Source organism: Ambystoma mexicanum, chromosome 5p (assembly GCF_040938575.1).
Source record: "Ambystoma mexicanum isolate Mex_15411 chromosome 5p, UKY_AmexF1_1, whole genome shotgun sequence".
NCBI classification, from domain to species: domain Eukaryota; kingdom Metazoa; phylum Chordata; class Amphibia; order Caudata; family Ambystomatidae; genus Ambystoma; species Ambystoma mexicanum.
Window position 1 is genome coordinate 741331660 of NC_090930.1, and position 12169 is coordinate 741343828.

Sequence of the window (12169 nt, forward strand, 5' to 3'; positions counted from 1 at the left end):
AGCAAAGAACATTACTGAAGGGTCCCTCGGCCAGCCAGAAAGCCAAAATGGAGAGAACGGGCATGAACTGGTTGTGAATGAGCTTCAAAATGCGTTCACAGGTAATTGAACTGGTGATCTCCTCAGTTTATACACCTGGAACTCCTGTCAATAGCAACAGTCGGCAGCTGGGTTGCCAGACATTTCGTCGAAAAAAATTTGTCGACAGGACAATTGGTCGAAACCATTTGGTCGAAAACCAAATGGTCGAATTGCTTTGTTTTTTATTTTCACATTTTTTTTTGGGGGGGGGTTTGGGGGGTCCCCCCAACCCCCTTTTTTTCTAAAAACCCCTTTTTTTCCGTAAACTACAACCTAAAAAATATATATATAAATAAATAAAAAAATCGACCATTTGGCTTTAGACCAAATTACGTCGACCAAATGTCTTTCGACGAAATGTCTTTCGACGAAATGTCCGGACAGCGGCAGCTGGTCTGTGTCAGTAATGGCAATTTGATTTTGCCATTTTCACAACTCCCTAATAAATGAACAAAATGTTCCATTTGTAGGCACAGTTACATGCTATGGTATGTATACCATGCTTAATAACCACCATAGGAGGCTCAGAGCACCATCCGCATTCTTACGTACAAAACATGTAAGGAAATAATCAGATCTTTTGCTCTGCAGGAGTCAGGCTTCTTTAAAGCCTGACAAAGTGGCAGAGTGCCATTGTAAACTGAGGCATGATGAAACCATGCCCAAGAACCCAGGCAGGTTAAACCCTTCCACTCATGCCCCTAGGCCCCAGACAGGGCAGCTGGCATGGATTATGGACACTTTTAACATAGGGTGGTTTTTCAACCTTATCTCCTCTGGGAGCAAAGCGCTGGACAGGGTTTCCTGTACGTTTTTGAGGTTCGCAGGGATCTATGTGTGGATGTTTCTTGGTGTGAAAAGCATGACACCTTTTGGGGTGACACCAGGCTCTTCTGGGAGTTAATTTGCATAATCTCTACTTTCTATTTTATGTGACATGGGCTGCAGTTACATTGTTCTGTTAATAGAGGGCAACACACAGGTCATAGTTCCAAACAGGGGTGCACAGTCTGCTTGCTAGCTTGCATTTACAGTTCTATTTGGGATTCACCGCGTTTCGTAAACTGAGTACTCTTCCGGAGTATTTCTAACTTATGTAGGTGTTTTGGGGGTGTTAGGTGCCTTTGTATGACTGCTGCAAACCACTTGATATTAGACATTGATTGGAAACGACATAAAAAATCCTGACACATATTGTAAGCGGACATAAAATTACCTATATTAGCTATATAAGTAAACAGACATCACTCCCCCCTCCCCACAAAAAGGGATGTATGCGTACACAAAAAATAAAAATGAAAAACAAGCAACTACTGCAGTTAAAATCTAAAAATGTAAATTCAGTTACATGATCATGACTCGGAAGGGGAAGTTAAAAAGTAAAAAAACACACGGTAGGAGAGAGGTTAGCTTTACATGCCATGAGGGAGGAAGAGGTCTTCCAAGCACTGTTGTGAATGTTGGTCAATCCCTCTGAAACGCAAAAGGGATGTGCACATAGAAATCAAAGCAGAGTCATCCAGAGAGACTATTTAATTCTTTTTTTTTCAAATTCTCAAAAGGAAGCTGCTATCAAATTGAACTATTCATCACAGCCACTGCTAGGAAATCTATGTGCATAAAATGACAATACACCCAAAGGAAAACAAAATATAGCTATAACATGTCAGATTACTAAATTCAGAGTCCAGCCTACTAACCATTAGACCATGGAACCTAAATACTTCCGCAAATGCTGAACTTCATTATGCCAAAACAGAGGCAGTCAGAAACAATATTTAATATTGCTTAATCATATGCCTCAAGAGGAAGAATTTGATCTACATGCTCTACAAAGCACAGAGATTGCTATAGCACAACGTCAATCGACAACATCGCTGTGTTTGTATGATATCAGTCAATTGGGACTATGAATCTGTAAAAATTGTAAATGTGCTCTATATTGCCATTTCTGATTCAACGCTCTCAGGTGCATCTTGCAAGGGTTCCATGGTGTAATGGTTAGCACTTCGGACTTTGAATCCAACGATCCGAGTTCAAGTCTCGGTGGGACCGTTATCTTGCTCTTACACTCCATTTTCTAATTTCTCAAATTACAATTCAACAGAGTTAATATTCAGAAGTTCAGTCGACTCTCTCTGCACGACATTACATTTAAATGCACTTTGGTGCCTGATACCAATACAGTGATGCAACTACATATCGTTAATGTACAATCCCTAAGGTCAATCAGAGTGGGCACCCAGATATCTCTCAGAAACATTTTCCACAGATGAATAATGTCCAACCTTAACTCTATGAAAAGAAAAATGTACACACTATGTGCAGTAGATTCTCTGCTCACTGGAACATGCAGAAACAACATTGATGTGAAAAGATTGGAAAAAGCCCTATTTTATTAACATTAAAAAATGTTATACAATTATTTTGGTGAATCATATTCACTTTCACAATCATTCCTATGTTTCAAGCAATTTGATGGTCTTATTAAATGTGCAAAAAATGTAATTCTTTGAGTTGACAAACTGTATGGAGAGCAAACTTTTTATAACTTACAAGAGTTATGAGTTCTAGAAAGTAGTGCATTTACTGATCAAGTGCCCTTGTTTAAATGTACTTACTTTATTTGGATCACACCTTTCTCGAAAGAAGAAATAAACTCTAAATTATCAGGAAACAATTCAACTGATTTTAGGGGCCTCCTGGGCTTTCAATGCAAATCGCTGAGATCAAAAGCCAGTTTAATAGCCATTATACCTTGGAGCTTTGGAGATATGAGAGTGGGCAGTTTCTTTGTGGCAAAAGAGAGTCATCCCCAGAAACTATTAATATTCTTTGGTCAAAGAAGACTGCCATCAAAGTGGGCTGTAAAGCAAAGCTATTGCTGTTATATCTATCTGCAAATGAAAGGCAACTCTAAAAGAGAAGCAGCCCCAAGGTCCCACCGAGACTTGAACTCGCATCGCTGGATTCAGAGTCCAGAGTGCTAACCATTACACCATGGAACCCACATATTCAGTAGCATGATGCACTTCATTCTGGAAAAACAGAGCACATCAGAGAAAATATGTAGTATTCCTATATCATTAGACTCCAGAGGAAGAATTTGATCCAAATGAGACATGAAGCCAATACTTTGCGATTGCACAGCATCCAACAGCAACAGTGCTGCTTCGATATAATATCAGTAAACGGTTACTATAGGTCAGTAAAAATCTTGACTGTGCCCTATATTCTCATTGCCCTTATGATGCTCTGCTCAACAAGGGTTCCATGGTGTAATGGTTAGCACTTTGGACTTTGAATCCAGCGATCCGAGTTCAAGTCTCGGTGGAACCTCTCTCTTGCTCTAACACACTTTGTCTCCTTGTTGTCTTAAATTATAGGCCAAAGATAGTAATATTCATAAGGTTAGTGGTGTAGGGTATTCATTTTCGCTCTCACTCTCTGGCATAACTTTTCATAAAAATCCACTTTTGTGCCTAGCACCTTAACCTTTATGCATTTTTTTTAAATGTATGAACAGTGAGGTCATTCTGAGTCGATGGGCAGATCTGCATCGGAAACATACATAAAAGATTTGAAATTTTCAAACTTAACTCAATGTTAAGAAACATGCTCAATCTGTGACCCAATGGATTCTCTTTTTACTTGAAGATGCAGCAACAACATTAATAATACCATTTTGGGAAAAGCAGCTCTATTGTATCGCCATTCTCTTTCAAAATTGTTAAAGGGTTAATCCTATGAAAAGCGACCACATTCAGAATCAATGATATTAATCAAGCGTCTTAACAGCCTTTACATGTTTGTAAAATGAAGGTATCAGTTTGAGATGAAAAATAGAACGAAGAACACACTTTTCTTAATTCACAAAAGGCCTGAGGTGTATAAATACTGTTTGTACCGACCAAGGGCCCATTCGTGAATGTACTTACTTTAGTTGGATCATACCTTTCTTCAAACAAGACATCCACAATAAACCATAAGGGAAAGGTTTGACTGATGGTAAACTCTTACAGAGATTTGAATGCAAATTATTGGATTCAACCTCCAGGGTGCTACCATTACACCATGGGTCTTTCACACCACAGAAAGTGGTGGGTTTCATTGTGGCTAAAGAGCGTCATCCATGGAAAATCTTTCTTTTTTCAAATGCACCCAGGGAATAATGCTATGAAAGTGGGCGACACAGCAGCGTCATTGCTATTAAAACAAGACACTGAGAGGAAAACAAACACAGTAATTCCCAAGGTCCCACCGAGATTTGAACTCGGATCGCTGGATTCAAAGTCCAGAGTGCTAACCATTACACCATGGAACCTACATACTTAGTGACATGATGAACGTCATTGCAGCAAAAAAAGAGCCTTTTAGAGAATGTATGCAATATTCTTTTATCTTATGCCTCCAGAGGAAGAATCCTATCCAAATGAGCTGTAAAGCAAAGAGTTTGCTATTGCGCAACAACCAACTAAACAGTTCCACATTTGCATAATATCCGTGGGCTAGGAATATGAGTTTGTTAAAATGATGCATGAGATCTCGATTCTCATTTCTGTTACAACTCTGTCAGGTTGCACCAGCAAGGGGCCCATGGTGTAATGGTTAGCAAAGAACATTACTGAAGGGCCCCTCGGCCAGCCAGAAAGCCAAAATGGAGAGAACGGGCATGAACTAGTTGTGAATGAGCTTCAAAATGCGTTCACAGGTAATTGAACTGGTGATCTCCTCAGTTTATACACCTGGAACTCCTGTCAATAGCAACAGTCGGCAGCTGGGTTGCCAGACATTTCGTCGAAAAAAATTTGTCGACAGGACAATTGGTCGAAACCATTTGGTCGAAAACCAAATGGTCGAATTGCTTTGTTTTTTATTTTCACATTTTTTTTTGGGGGGGGGTTTGGGGGGTCCCCCCAACCCCCTTTTTTTCTAAAAACCCCTTTTTTTCCGTAAACTACAACCTAAAAAATATATATATAAATAAATAAAAAAATCGACCATTTGGCTTTCGACCAAATTACGTCGACCAAATGTCTTTCGACGAAATGTCTTTCGACGAAATGTCCGGACAGCGGCAGCTGGTCTGTGTCAGTAATGGCAATTTGATTTTGCCATTTTCACAACTCCCTAATAAATGAACAAAATGTTCCATTTGTAGGCACAGTTACATGCTATGGTATGTATACCATGCTTAATAACCACCATAGGAGGCTCAGAGCACCATCCGCATTCTTACGTACAAAACATGTAAGGAAATAATCAGATCTTTTGCTCTGCAGGAGTCAGGCTTCTTTAAAGCCTGACAAAGTGGCAGAGTGCCATTGTAAACCGAGGCATGATGAAACCATGCCCAAGAACCCAGGCAGGTTAAACCTTTCCACTCATGCCCCTAGGCCCCGATCGGCCACGAACGGCCAGGTTCTATAGACAGGGCAGCTGGCATGGATTATGGACACTTTTAAAATAGGGTGGTTTTTCAACCTTATCTCCTCTGGGAGCAAAGCGCTGGACAGGGTTTCCTGTACGTTTTTGAGGTTCGCAGGGATCTATGTGTGGATGTTTCTTGGTGTGAAAAGCATGACACCTTTTGGGGTGACACCAGGCTCTTCTGGGAGTTAATTTTCATAATCTCTACTTTCTATTTTATGTGACATGGGCTGCAGTTACATTGTTCTGTTAATAGAGGGCAACACACAGGTCATAGTTCCAAACAGGGGTGCACAGTCTGCTTGCTAGCTTACATTTACAGTTCTATTTGGGATTCACCGCCTTTTCATAAACTGAGTACTCTTCCGGAGTATTTCTAACTTATGTAGGTGTTTTGGGGGTGTTACGTGCCTTTGTATGACTGCTGCAAACCACTTGATATTAGACATTGATTGGAAACGACATAAAAAATCCTGACACATATTGTAAGCGGACATAAAATGACCTATATTAGCTAATATAAGTAAACAGACATCACTCCCCCCTCCCCACAAAAAGGGATGTATGCGTACACAAAAAATAAAAATGAAAAACAAGCAACTACTGCAGTTAAAATCTAAAAATGTAAATTCAGTTACATGATCATGACTCGGAAGGGGAAGTTAAAAAGTAAAAAAACACACGGTAGGAGAGAGGTTAGCTTTACATGCCATGAGGGAGGAAGAGGTCTTCCAAGCACTGTTGTGTATGTTGGTCAATCCCTCTGAAACGCAAAAGGGATGTGCACATAGAAATCAAAGCAGAGTCATCCAGAGAGACTATTTAATTCTTTTTTTTTCAAATTCTCAAAAGGAAGCTGCTATCAAATTGAACTATTCATCACAGCCACTGCTAGGAAATCTATGTGCATAAAATGACAATACACCCAAAGGAAAACAAAATATAGCTATAACATGTCAGATTACTAAATTCAGAGTCCAGCCTACTAACCATTAGACCATGGAACCTAAATACTTCCGCAAATGCTGAACTTCATTATGCCAAAACAGAGGCAGTCAGAAACAATATTTAATATTGCTTAATCATATGCCTCAAGAGGAAGAATTTGATCTACATGCTCTATAAAGCACAGAGATTGCTATAGCACAACGTCAATCGACAACATCGCTGTGTTTGTATGATATCAGTCAATTGGGACTATGAATCTGTAAAAATTGTAAATGTGCTCTATATTGCCATTTCTGATTCAACGCTCTCAGGTGCATCTTGCAAGGGTTCCATGGTGTAATGGTTAGCACTTCGGACTTTGAATCCAACGATCCGAGTTCAAGTCTCGGTGGGACCGTTATCTTGCTCTTACACTCCATTTTCTAATTTCTCAAATTACAATTCAACAGAGTTAATATTCAGAAGTTCAGTCGACTCTCTCTGCACGACATTACATTTAAATGCACTTTGGTGCCTGATACCAATACAGTGATGCAACTACATATCGTTAATGTACAATCCCTAAGGTCAATCAGAGTGGGCACCCAGATATCTCTCAGAAACATTTTCCACAGATGAATAATGTCCAACCTTAACTCTATGAAAAGAAAAATGTACACACTATGTGCAGTAGATTCTCTGCTCACTGGAACATGCAGAAACAACATTGATGTGAAAAGATTGGAAAAAGCCCTATTTTATTAACATTAAAAAATGTTATACAATTATATTGGTGAATCATATTCACTTTCACAATCATTCCTATGTTTCAAGCAATTTGATGGTCTTATTAAATGTGTAAAAAATGTAATTCTTTGAGTTGACAAACTGTATGGAGAGCAAACTTTTTATAACTTACAAGAGTTATGAGTTCTAGAAAGTAGTGCATTTACTGATCAAGTGCCCTTGTTTAAATGTACTTACTTTATTTGGATCACACCTTTCTCGAAAGAAGAAATAAACTCTAAATTATCAGGAAACAATTCAACTGATTTTAGGGGCCTCCTGGGCTTTCAATGCAAATCGCTGAGATCAAAAGCCAGTTTAATAGCCATTATACCTTAGAGCTTTGGAGATATGAGAGTGGGCAGTTTCTTTGTGGCAAAAGAGAGTCATCCCCAGAAACTATTAATATTCTTTGGTCAAAGAAGACTGCCATCAAAGTGGGCTGTAAAGCAAAGCTATTGCTGTTATATCTATCTGCAAATGAAAGGCAACTCTAAAAGAGAAGCAGCCCCAAGGTCCCACCGAGACTTGAACTCGCATCGCTGGATTCAGAGTCCAGAGTGCTAACCATTACACCATGGAACCCACATATTCAATAGCATGATGCACTTCATTCTGGAAAAACAGAGCACATCAGAGAAAATATGTAATATTCCTATATCATTAGACTCCAGAGGAAGAATTTGATCCAAATGAGACATGAAGCCAATACTTTGCGATTGCACAGCATCCAACAGCAACAGTGCTGCTTCGATATAATATCAGTAAACGGTTACTATAGGTCAGTAAAAATCTTGACTGTGCCCTATATTCTCATTGCCCTTATGAAGCTCTGCTCAACAAGGGTTCCATGGTGTAATGGTTAGCACTTTGGACTTTGAATCCAGCGATCCGACTTCAAGTCTCGGTGGAACCTCTCTCTTGCTCTAACACACTTCGTCTCCTTGTTGTCTTAAATTATAGGCCAAAGATAGTAATATTCATAAGGTTAGTGGTGTAGGGTATTCATTTTCGCTCTCACTCTCTGGCATAACTTTTCATAAAAATCCACTTTTGTGCCTAGCACCTTAACCTTTATGCATTTTTTTTAAATGTATGATCAGTGAGGTCATTCTGAGTCGATGGGCAGATCTGCATCGGAAACATACATAAAAGATTTGGAATTTTCAAACTTAACTCAATGTTAAGAAACATGCTCAATCTGTGACCCAATGGATTCTCTTTTTACTTGAAGATGCAGCAACAACATTAATAATACCATTTTGGGAAAAGCAGCTCTATTGTATCGCCATTCTCTTTCAAAATTGTTAAAGGGTTAATCATATGAAAAGCGACCACATTCAGAATCAATGATATTAATCAAGCGTCTTAACAGCCTTTACATGTTTGTAAAATGAAGGTATCAGTTTGAGATGAAAAATAGAACGAAGAACACACTTTTCTTAATTCACAAAAGGCCTGAGGTGTATAAATACTGTTTGTACCGACCAAGGGCCCATTCGTGAATGTACTTACTTTAGTTGGATCATACCTTTCTTCAAAGAAGACATCCACAATAAACCATAAGGGAAAGGTTTGACTGATGGTAAACTCTTACAGAGATTTGAATGCAAATTATTGGATTCAACCTCCAGGGTGCTACCATTACACCATGGGTCTTTCACACCACAGAAAGTGGTGGGTTTCATTGTGGCTAAAGAGCGTCATCCATGGAAAATCTTTCTTTTTTCAAATGCACCCAGGGAATAATGCTATGAAAGTGGGCGACACAGCAGCGTCATTGCTATTAAAACAAGACACTGAGAGGAAAACAAACAAAGTAATTCCCAAGGTCCCACCGAGATTTGAACTCGGATCGCTGGATTTAGAGTCCAGAGTGCTAACCATTACACCATGGAACCTACATACTTAGTGACATGATGAACGTCATTGCAGCAAAAAAAGAGCCTTTTAGAGAATGTATGCAATATTCTTTTATCTTATGCCTCCAGAGGAAGAATCCTATCCAAATGAGTTGTAAAGCAAAGAGTTTGCTATTGCGCAACAACCAACTAAACAGTTCCACATTTGCATAATATCCGTGGGCTAGGAATATGAGTTTGTTAAAATGATGCATGAGATCTCGATTCTCATTTCTGTTACAACTCTGTCAGGTTGCACCAGCAAGGGGCCCATGGTGTAATGGTTAGCAAAGAACATTACTGAAGGGCCCCTCGGCCAGCCAGAAAGCCAAAATGGAGAGAACGGGCATGAACTGGTTGTGAATGAGCTTCAAAATGCGTTCACAGGTAATTGAACTGGTGATCTCCTCAGTTTATACACCTGGAACTCCTGTCAATAGCAACAGTCGGCAGCTGGGTTGCCAGACATTTCGTCGAAAAAAATTTGTCGACAGGACAATTGGTCGAAACCATTTGGTCGAAAACCAAATGGTCGAATTGCTTTGTTTTTTATTTTCACATTTTTTTTGGGGGGGGGGTTTGGGGGGTCCCCCCAACCCCCTTTTTTTCTAAAAACCCCTTTTTTTCCGTAAACTACAACCTAAAAAATATATATATAAATAAATAAAAAAATCGACCATTTGGCTTTCGACCAAATTACGTCGACCAAATGTCTTTCGACGAAATGTCTTTCAACGAAATGTCCGGACAGCGGCAGCTGGTCTGTGTCAGTAATGGCAATTTGATTTTGCCATTTTCACAACTCCCTAATAAATGAACAAAATGTTCCATTTGTAGGCACAGTTACATGCTATGGTATGTATACCATGCTTAATAACCACCATAGGAGGCTCAGAGCACCATCCGCATTCTTACGTACAAAACATGTAAGGAAATAATCAGATCTTTTGCTCTGCAGGAGTCAGGCTTCTTTAAAGCCTGACAAAGTGGCAGAGTGCCATTGTAAACTGAGGCATGATGAAACCATGCCCAAGAACCCAGGCAGGTTAAACCCTTCCACTCATGCCCCTAGGCCCCGAATGGCCACGAACGGCCAGGTTCTATAGACAGGGCAGCTGGCATGGATTATGGACACTTTTAACATAGGGTGGTTTTTCAACCTTATCTCCTCTGGGAGCAAAGCGCTGGACAGGGTTTCCTGTACGTTTTTGAGGTTCGCAGGGATCTATGTGTGGATGTTTCTTGGTGTGAAAAGCATGACACCTTTTGGGGTGACACCAGGCTCTTCTGGGAGTTAATTTGCATAATCTCTACTTTCTATTTTATGTGACATGGGCTGCAGTTACATTGTTCTGTTAATAGAGGGCAACACACAGGTCATAGTTCCAAACAGGGGTGCACAGTCTGCTTGCTAGCTTACATTTACAGTTCTATTTGGGATTCACCGCCTTTTCATAAACTGAGTACTCTTCCGGAGTATTTCTAACTTATGTAGGTGTTTTGGGGGTGTTACGTGCCTTTGTATGACTGCTGCAAACCACTTGATATTAGACATTGATTGGAAACGACATAAAAAATCCTGACACATATTGTAAGCGGACATAAAATGACCTATATTAGCTAATATAAGTAAACAGACATCACTCCCCCCTCCCCACAAAAAGGGATGTATGCGTACACAAAAAATAAAAATGAAAAACAAGCAACTACTGCAGTTAAAATCTAAAAATGTAAATTCAGTTACATGATCATGACTCGGAAGGGGAAGTTAAAAAGTAAAAAAACACACGGTAGGAGAGAGGTTAGCTTTACATGCCATGAGGGAGGAAGAGGTCTTCCAAGCACTGTTGTGTATGTTGGTCAATCCCTCTGAAACGCAAAAGGGATGTGCACATAGAAATCAAAGCAGAGTCATCCAGAGAGACTATTTAATTCTTTTTTTTTCAAATTCTCAAAAGGAAGCTGCTATCAAATTGAACTATTCATCACAGCCACTGCTAGGAAATCTATGTGCATAAAATGACAATACACCCAAAGGAAAACAAAATATAGCTATAACATGTCAGATTACTAAATTCAGAGTCCAGCCTACTAACCATTAGACCATGGAACCTAAATACTTCCGCAAATGCTGAACTTCATTATGCCAAAACAGAGGCAGTCAGAAACAATATTTAATATTGCTTAATCATATGCCTCAAGAGGAAGAATTTGATCTACATGCTCTACAAAGCACAGAGATTGCTATAGCACAACGTCAATCGACAACATCGCTGTGTTTGTATGATATCAGTCAATTGGGACTATGAATCTGTAAAAATTGTAAATGTGCTCTATATTGCCATTTCTGATTCAACGCTCTCAGGTGCATCTTGCAAGGGTTCCATGGTGTAATGGTTAGCACTTCGGACTTTGAATCCAACGATCCGAGTTCAAGTCTCGGTGGGACCGTTATCTTGCTCTTACACTCCATTTTCTAATTTCTCAAATTACAATTCAACAGAGTTAATATTCAGAAGTTCAGTCGACTCTCTCTGCACGACATTACATTTAAATGCACTTTGGTGCCTGATACCAATACAGTGATGCAACTACATATCGTTAATGTACAATCCCTAAGGTCAATCAGAGTGGGCACCCAGATATCTCTCAGAAACATTTTCCACAGATGAATAATGTCCAACCTTAACTCTATGAAAAGAAAAATGTACACACTATGTGCAGTAGATTCTCTGCTCACTGGAACATGCAGAAACAACATTGATGTGAAAAGATTGGAAAAAGCCCTATTTTATTAACATTAAAAAATGTTATACAATTATTTTGGTGAATCATATTCACTTTCACAATCATTCCTATGTTTCAAGCAATTTGATGGTCTTATTAAATGTGTAAAAAATGTAATTCTTTGAGTTGACAAACTGTATGGAGAGCAAACTTTTTATAACTTACAAGAGTTATGAGTTCTAGAAAGTAGTGCATTTACTGATCAAGTGCCATTGTTTAAATGTACTTACTTTATTTGGATCACACCTTTCTCGAAA

The 12169-nt window shown here is 39.3% G+C and overlaps 8 non-coding genes across 8 annotated transcripts; 5 read left to right on the forward strand and 3 right to left on the reverse strand.

Annotated features, from left to right (window-relative positions):
• The first annotated feature begins 2064 nt into the window (after window positions 1-2064).
• Window positions 2065-2136, forward strand: TRNAQ-UUG (transfer RNA glutamine (anticodon UUG)). Its single transcript has one exon. It is a non-coding gene; the product is annotated as a tRNA-Gln (tRNA).
• Window positions 2137-3017: 881 nt separating this feature from the next.
• TRNAQ-CUG (transfer RNA glutamine (anticodon CUG)) lies at window positions 3018-3089 on the reverse strand. The gene has a single exon. It is a non-coding gene; the product is annotated as a tRNA-Gln (tRNA).
• Window positions 3090-3348: 259 nt separating this feature from the next.
• TRNAQ-UUG (transfer RNA glutamine (anticodon UUG)) lies at window positions 3349-3420 on the forward strand. The gene has a single exon. It is a non-coding gene; the product is annotated as a tRNA-Gln (tRNA).
• Window positions 3421-4333: 913 nt separating this feature from the next.
• On the reverse strand, window positions 4334-4405 carry TRNAQ-UUG (transfer RNA glutamine (anticodon UUG)). The gene has a single exon. It is a non-coding gene; the product is annotated as a tRNA-Gln (tRNA).
• Window positions 4406-6784: 2379 nt separating this feature from the next.
• On the forward strand, window positions 6785-6856 carry TRNAQ-UUG (transfer RNA glutamine (anticodon UUG)). The gene has a single exon. It is a non-coding gene; the product is annotated as a tRNA-Gln (tRNA).
• An 881-nt stretch (window positions 6857-7737) lies between these two features.
• On the reverse strand, window positions 7738-7809 carry TRNAQ-CUG (transfer RNA glutamine (anticodon CUG)). The gene has a single exon. It is a non-coding gene; the product is annotated as a tRNA-Gln (tRNA).
• Window positions 7810-8068: 259 nt separating this feature from the next.
• On the forward strand, window positions 8069-8140 carry TRNAQ-UUG (transfer RNA glutamine (anticodon UUG)). The gene has a single exon. It is a non-coding gene; the product is annotated as a tRNA-Gln (tRNA).
• A 3364-nt stretch (window positions 8141-11504) lies between these two features.
• On the forward strand, window positions 11505-11576 carry TRNAQ-UUG (transfer RNA glutamine (anticodon UUG)). The gene has a single exon. It is a non-coding gene; the product is annotated as a tRNA-Gln (tRNA).
• The last annotated feature ends 593 nt before the right edge of the window (window positions 11577-12169 follow it).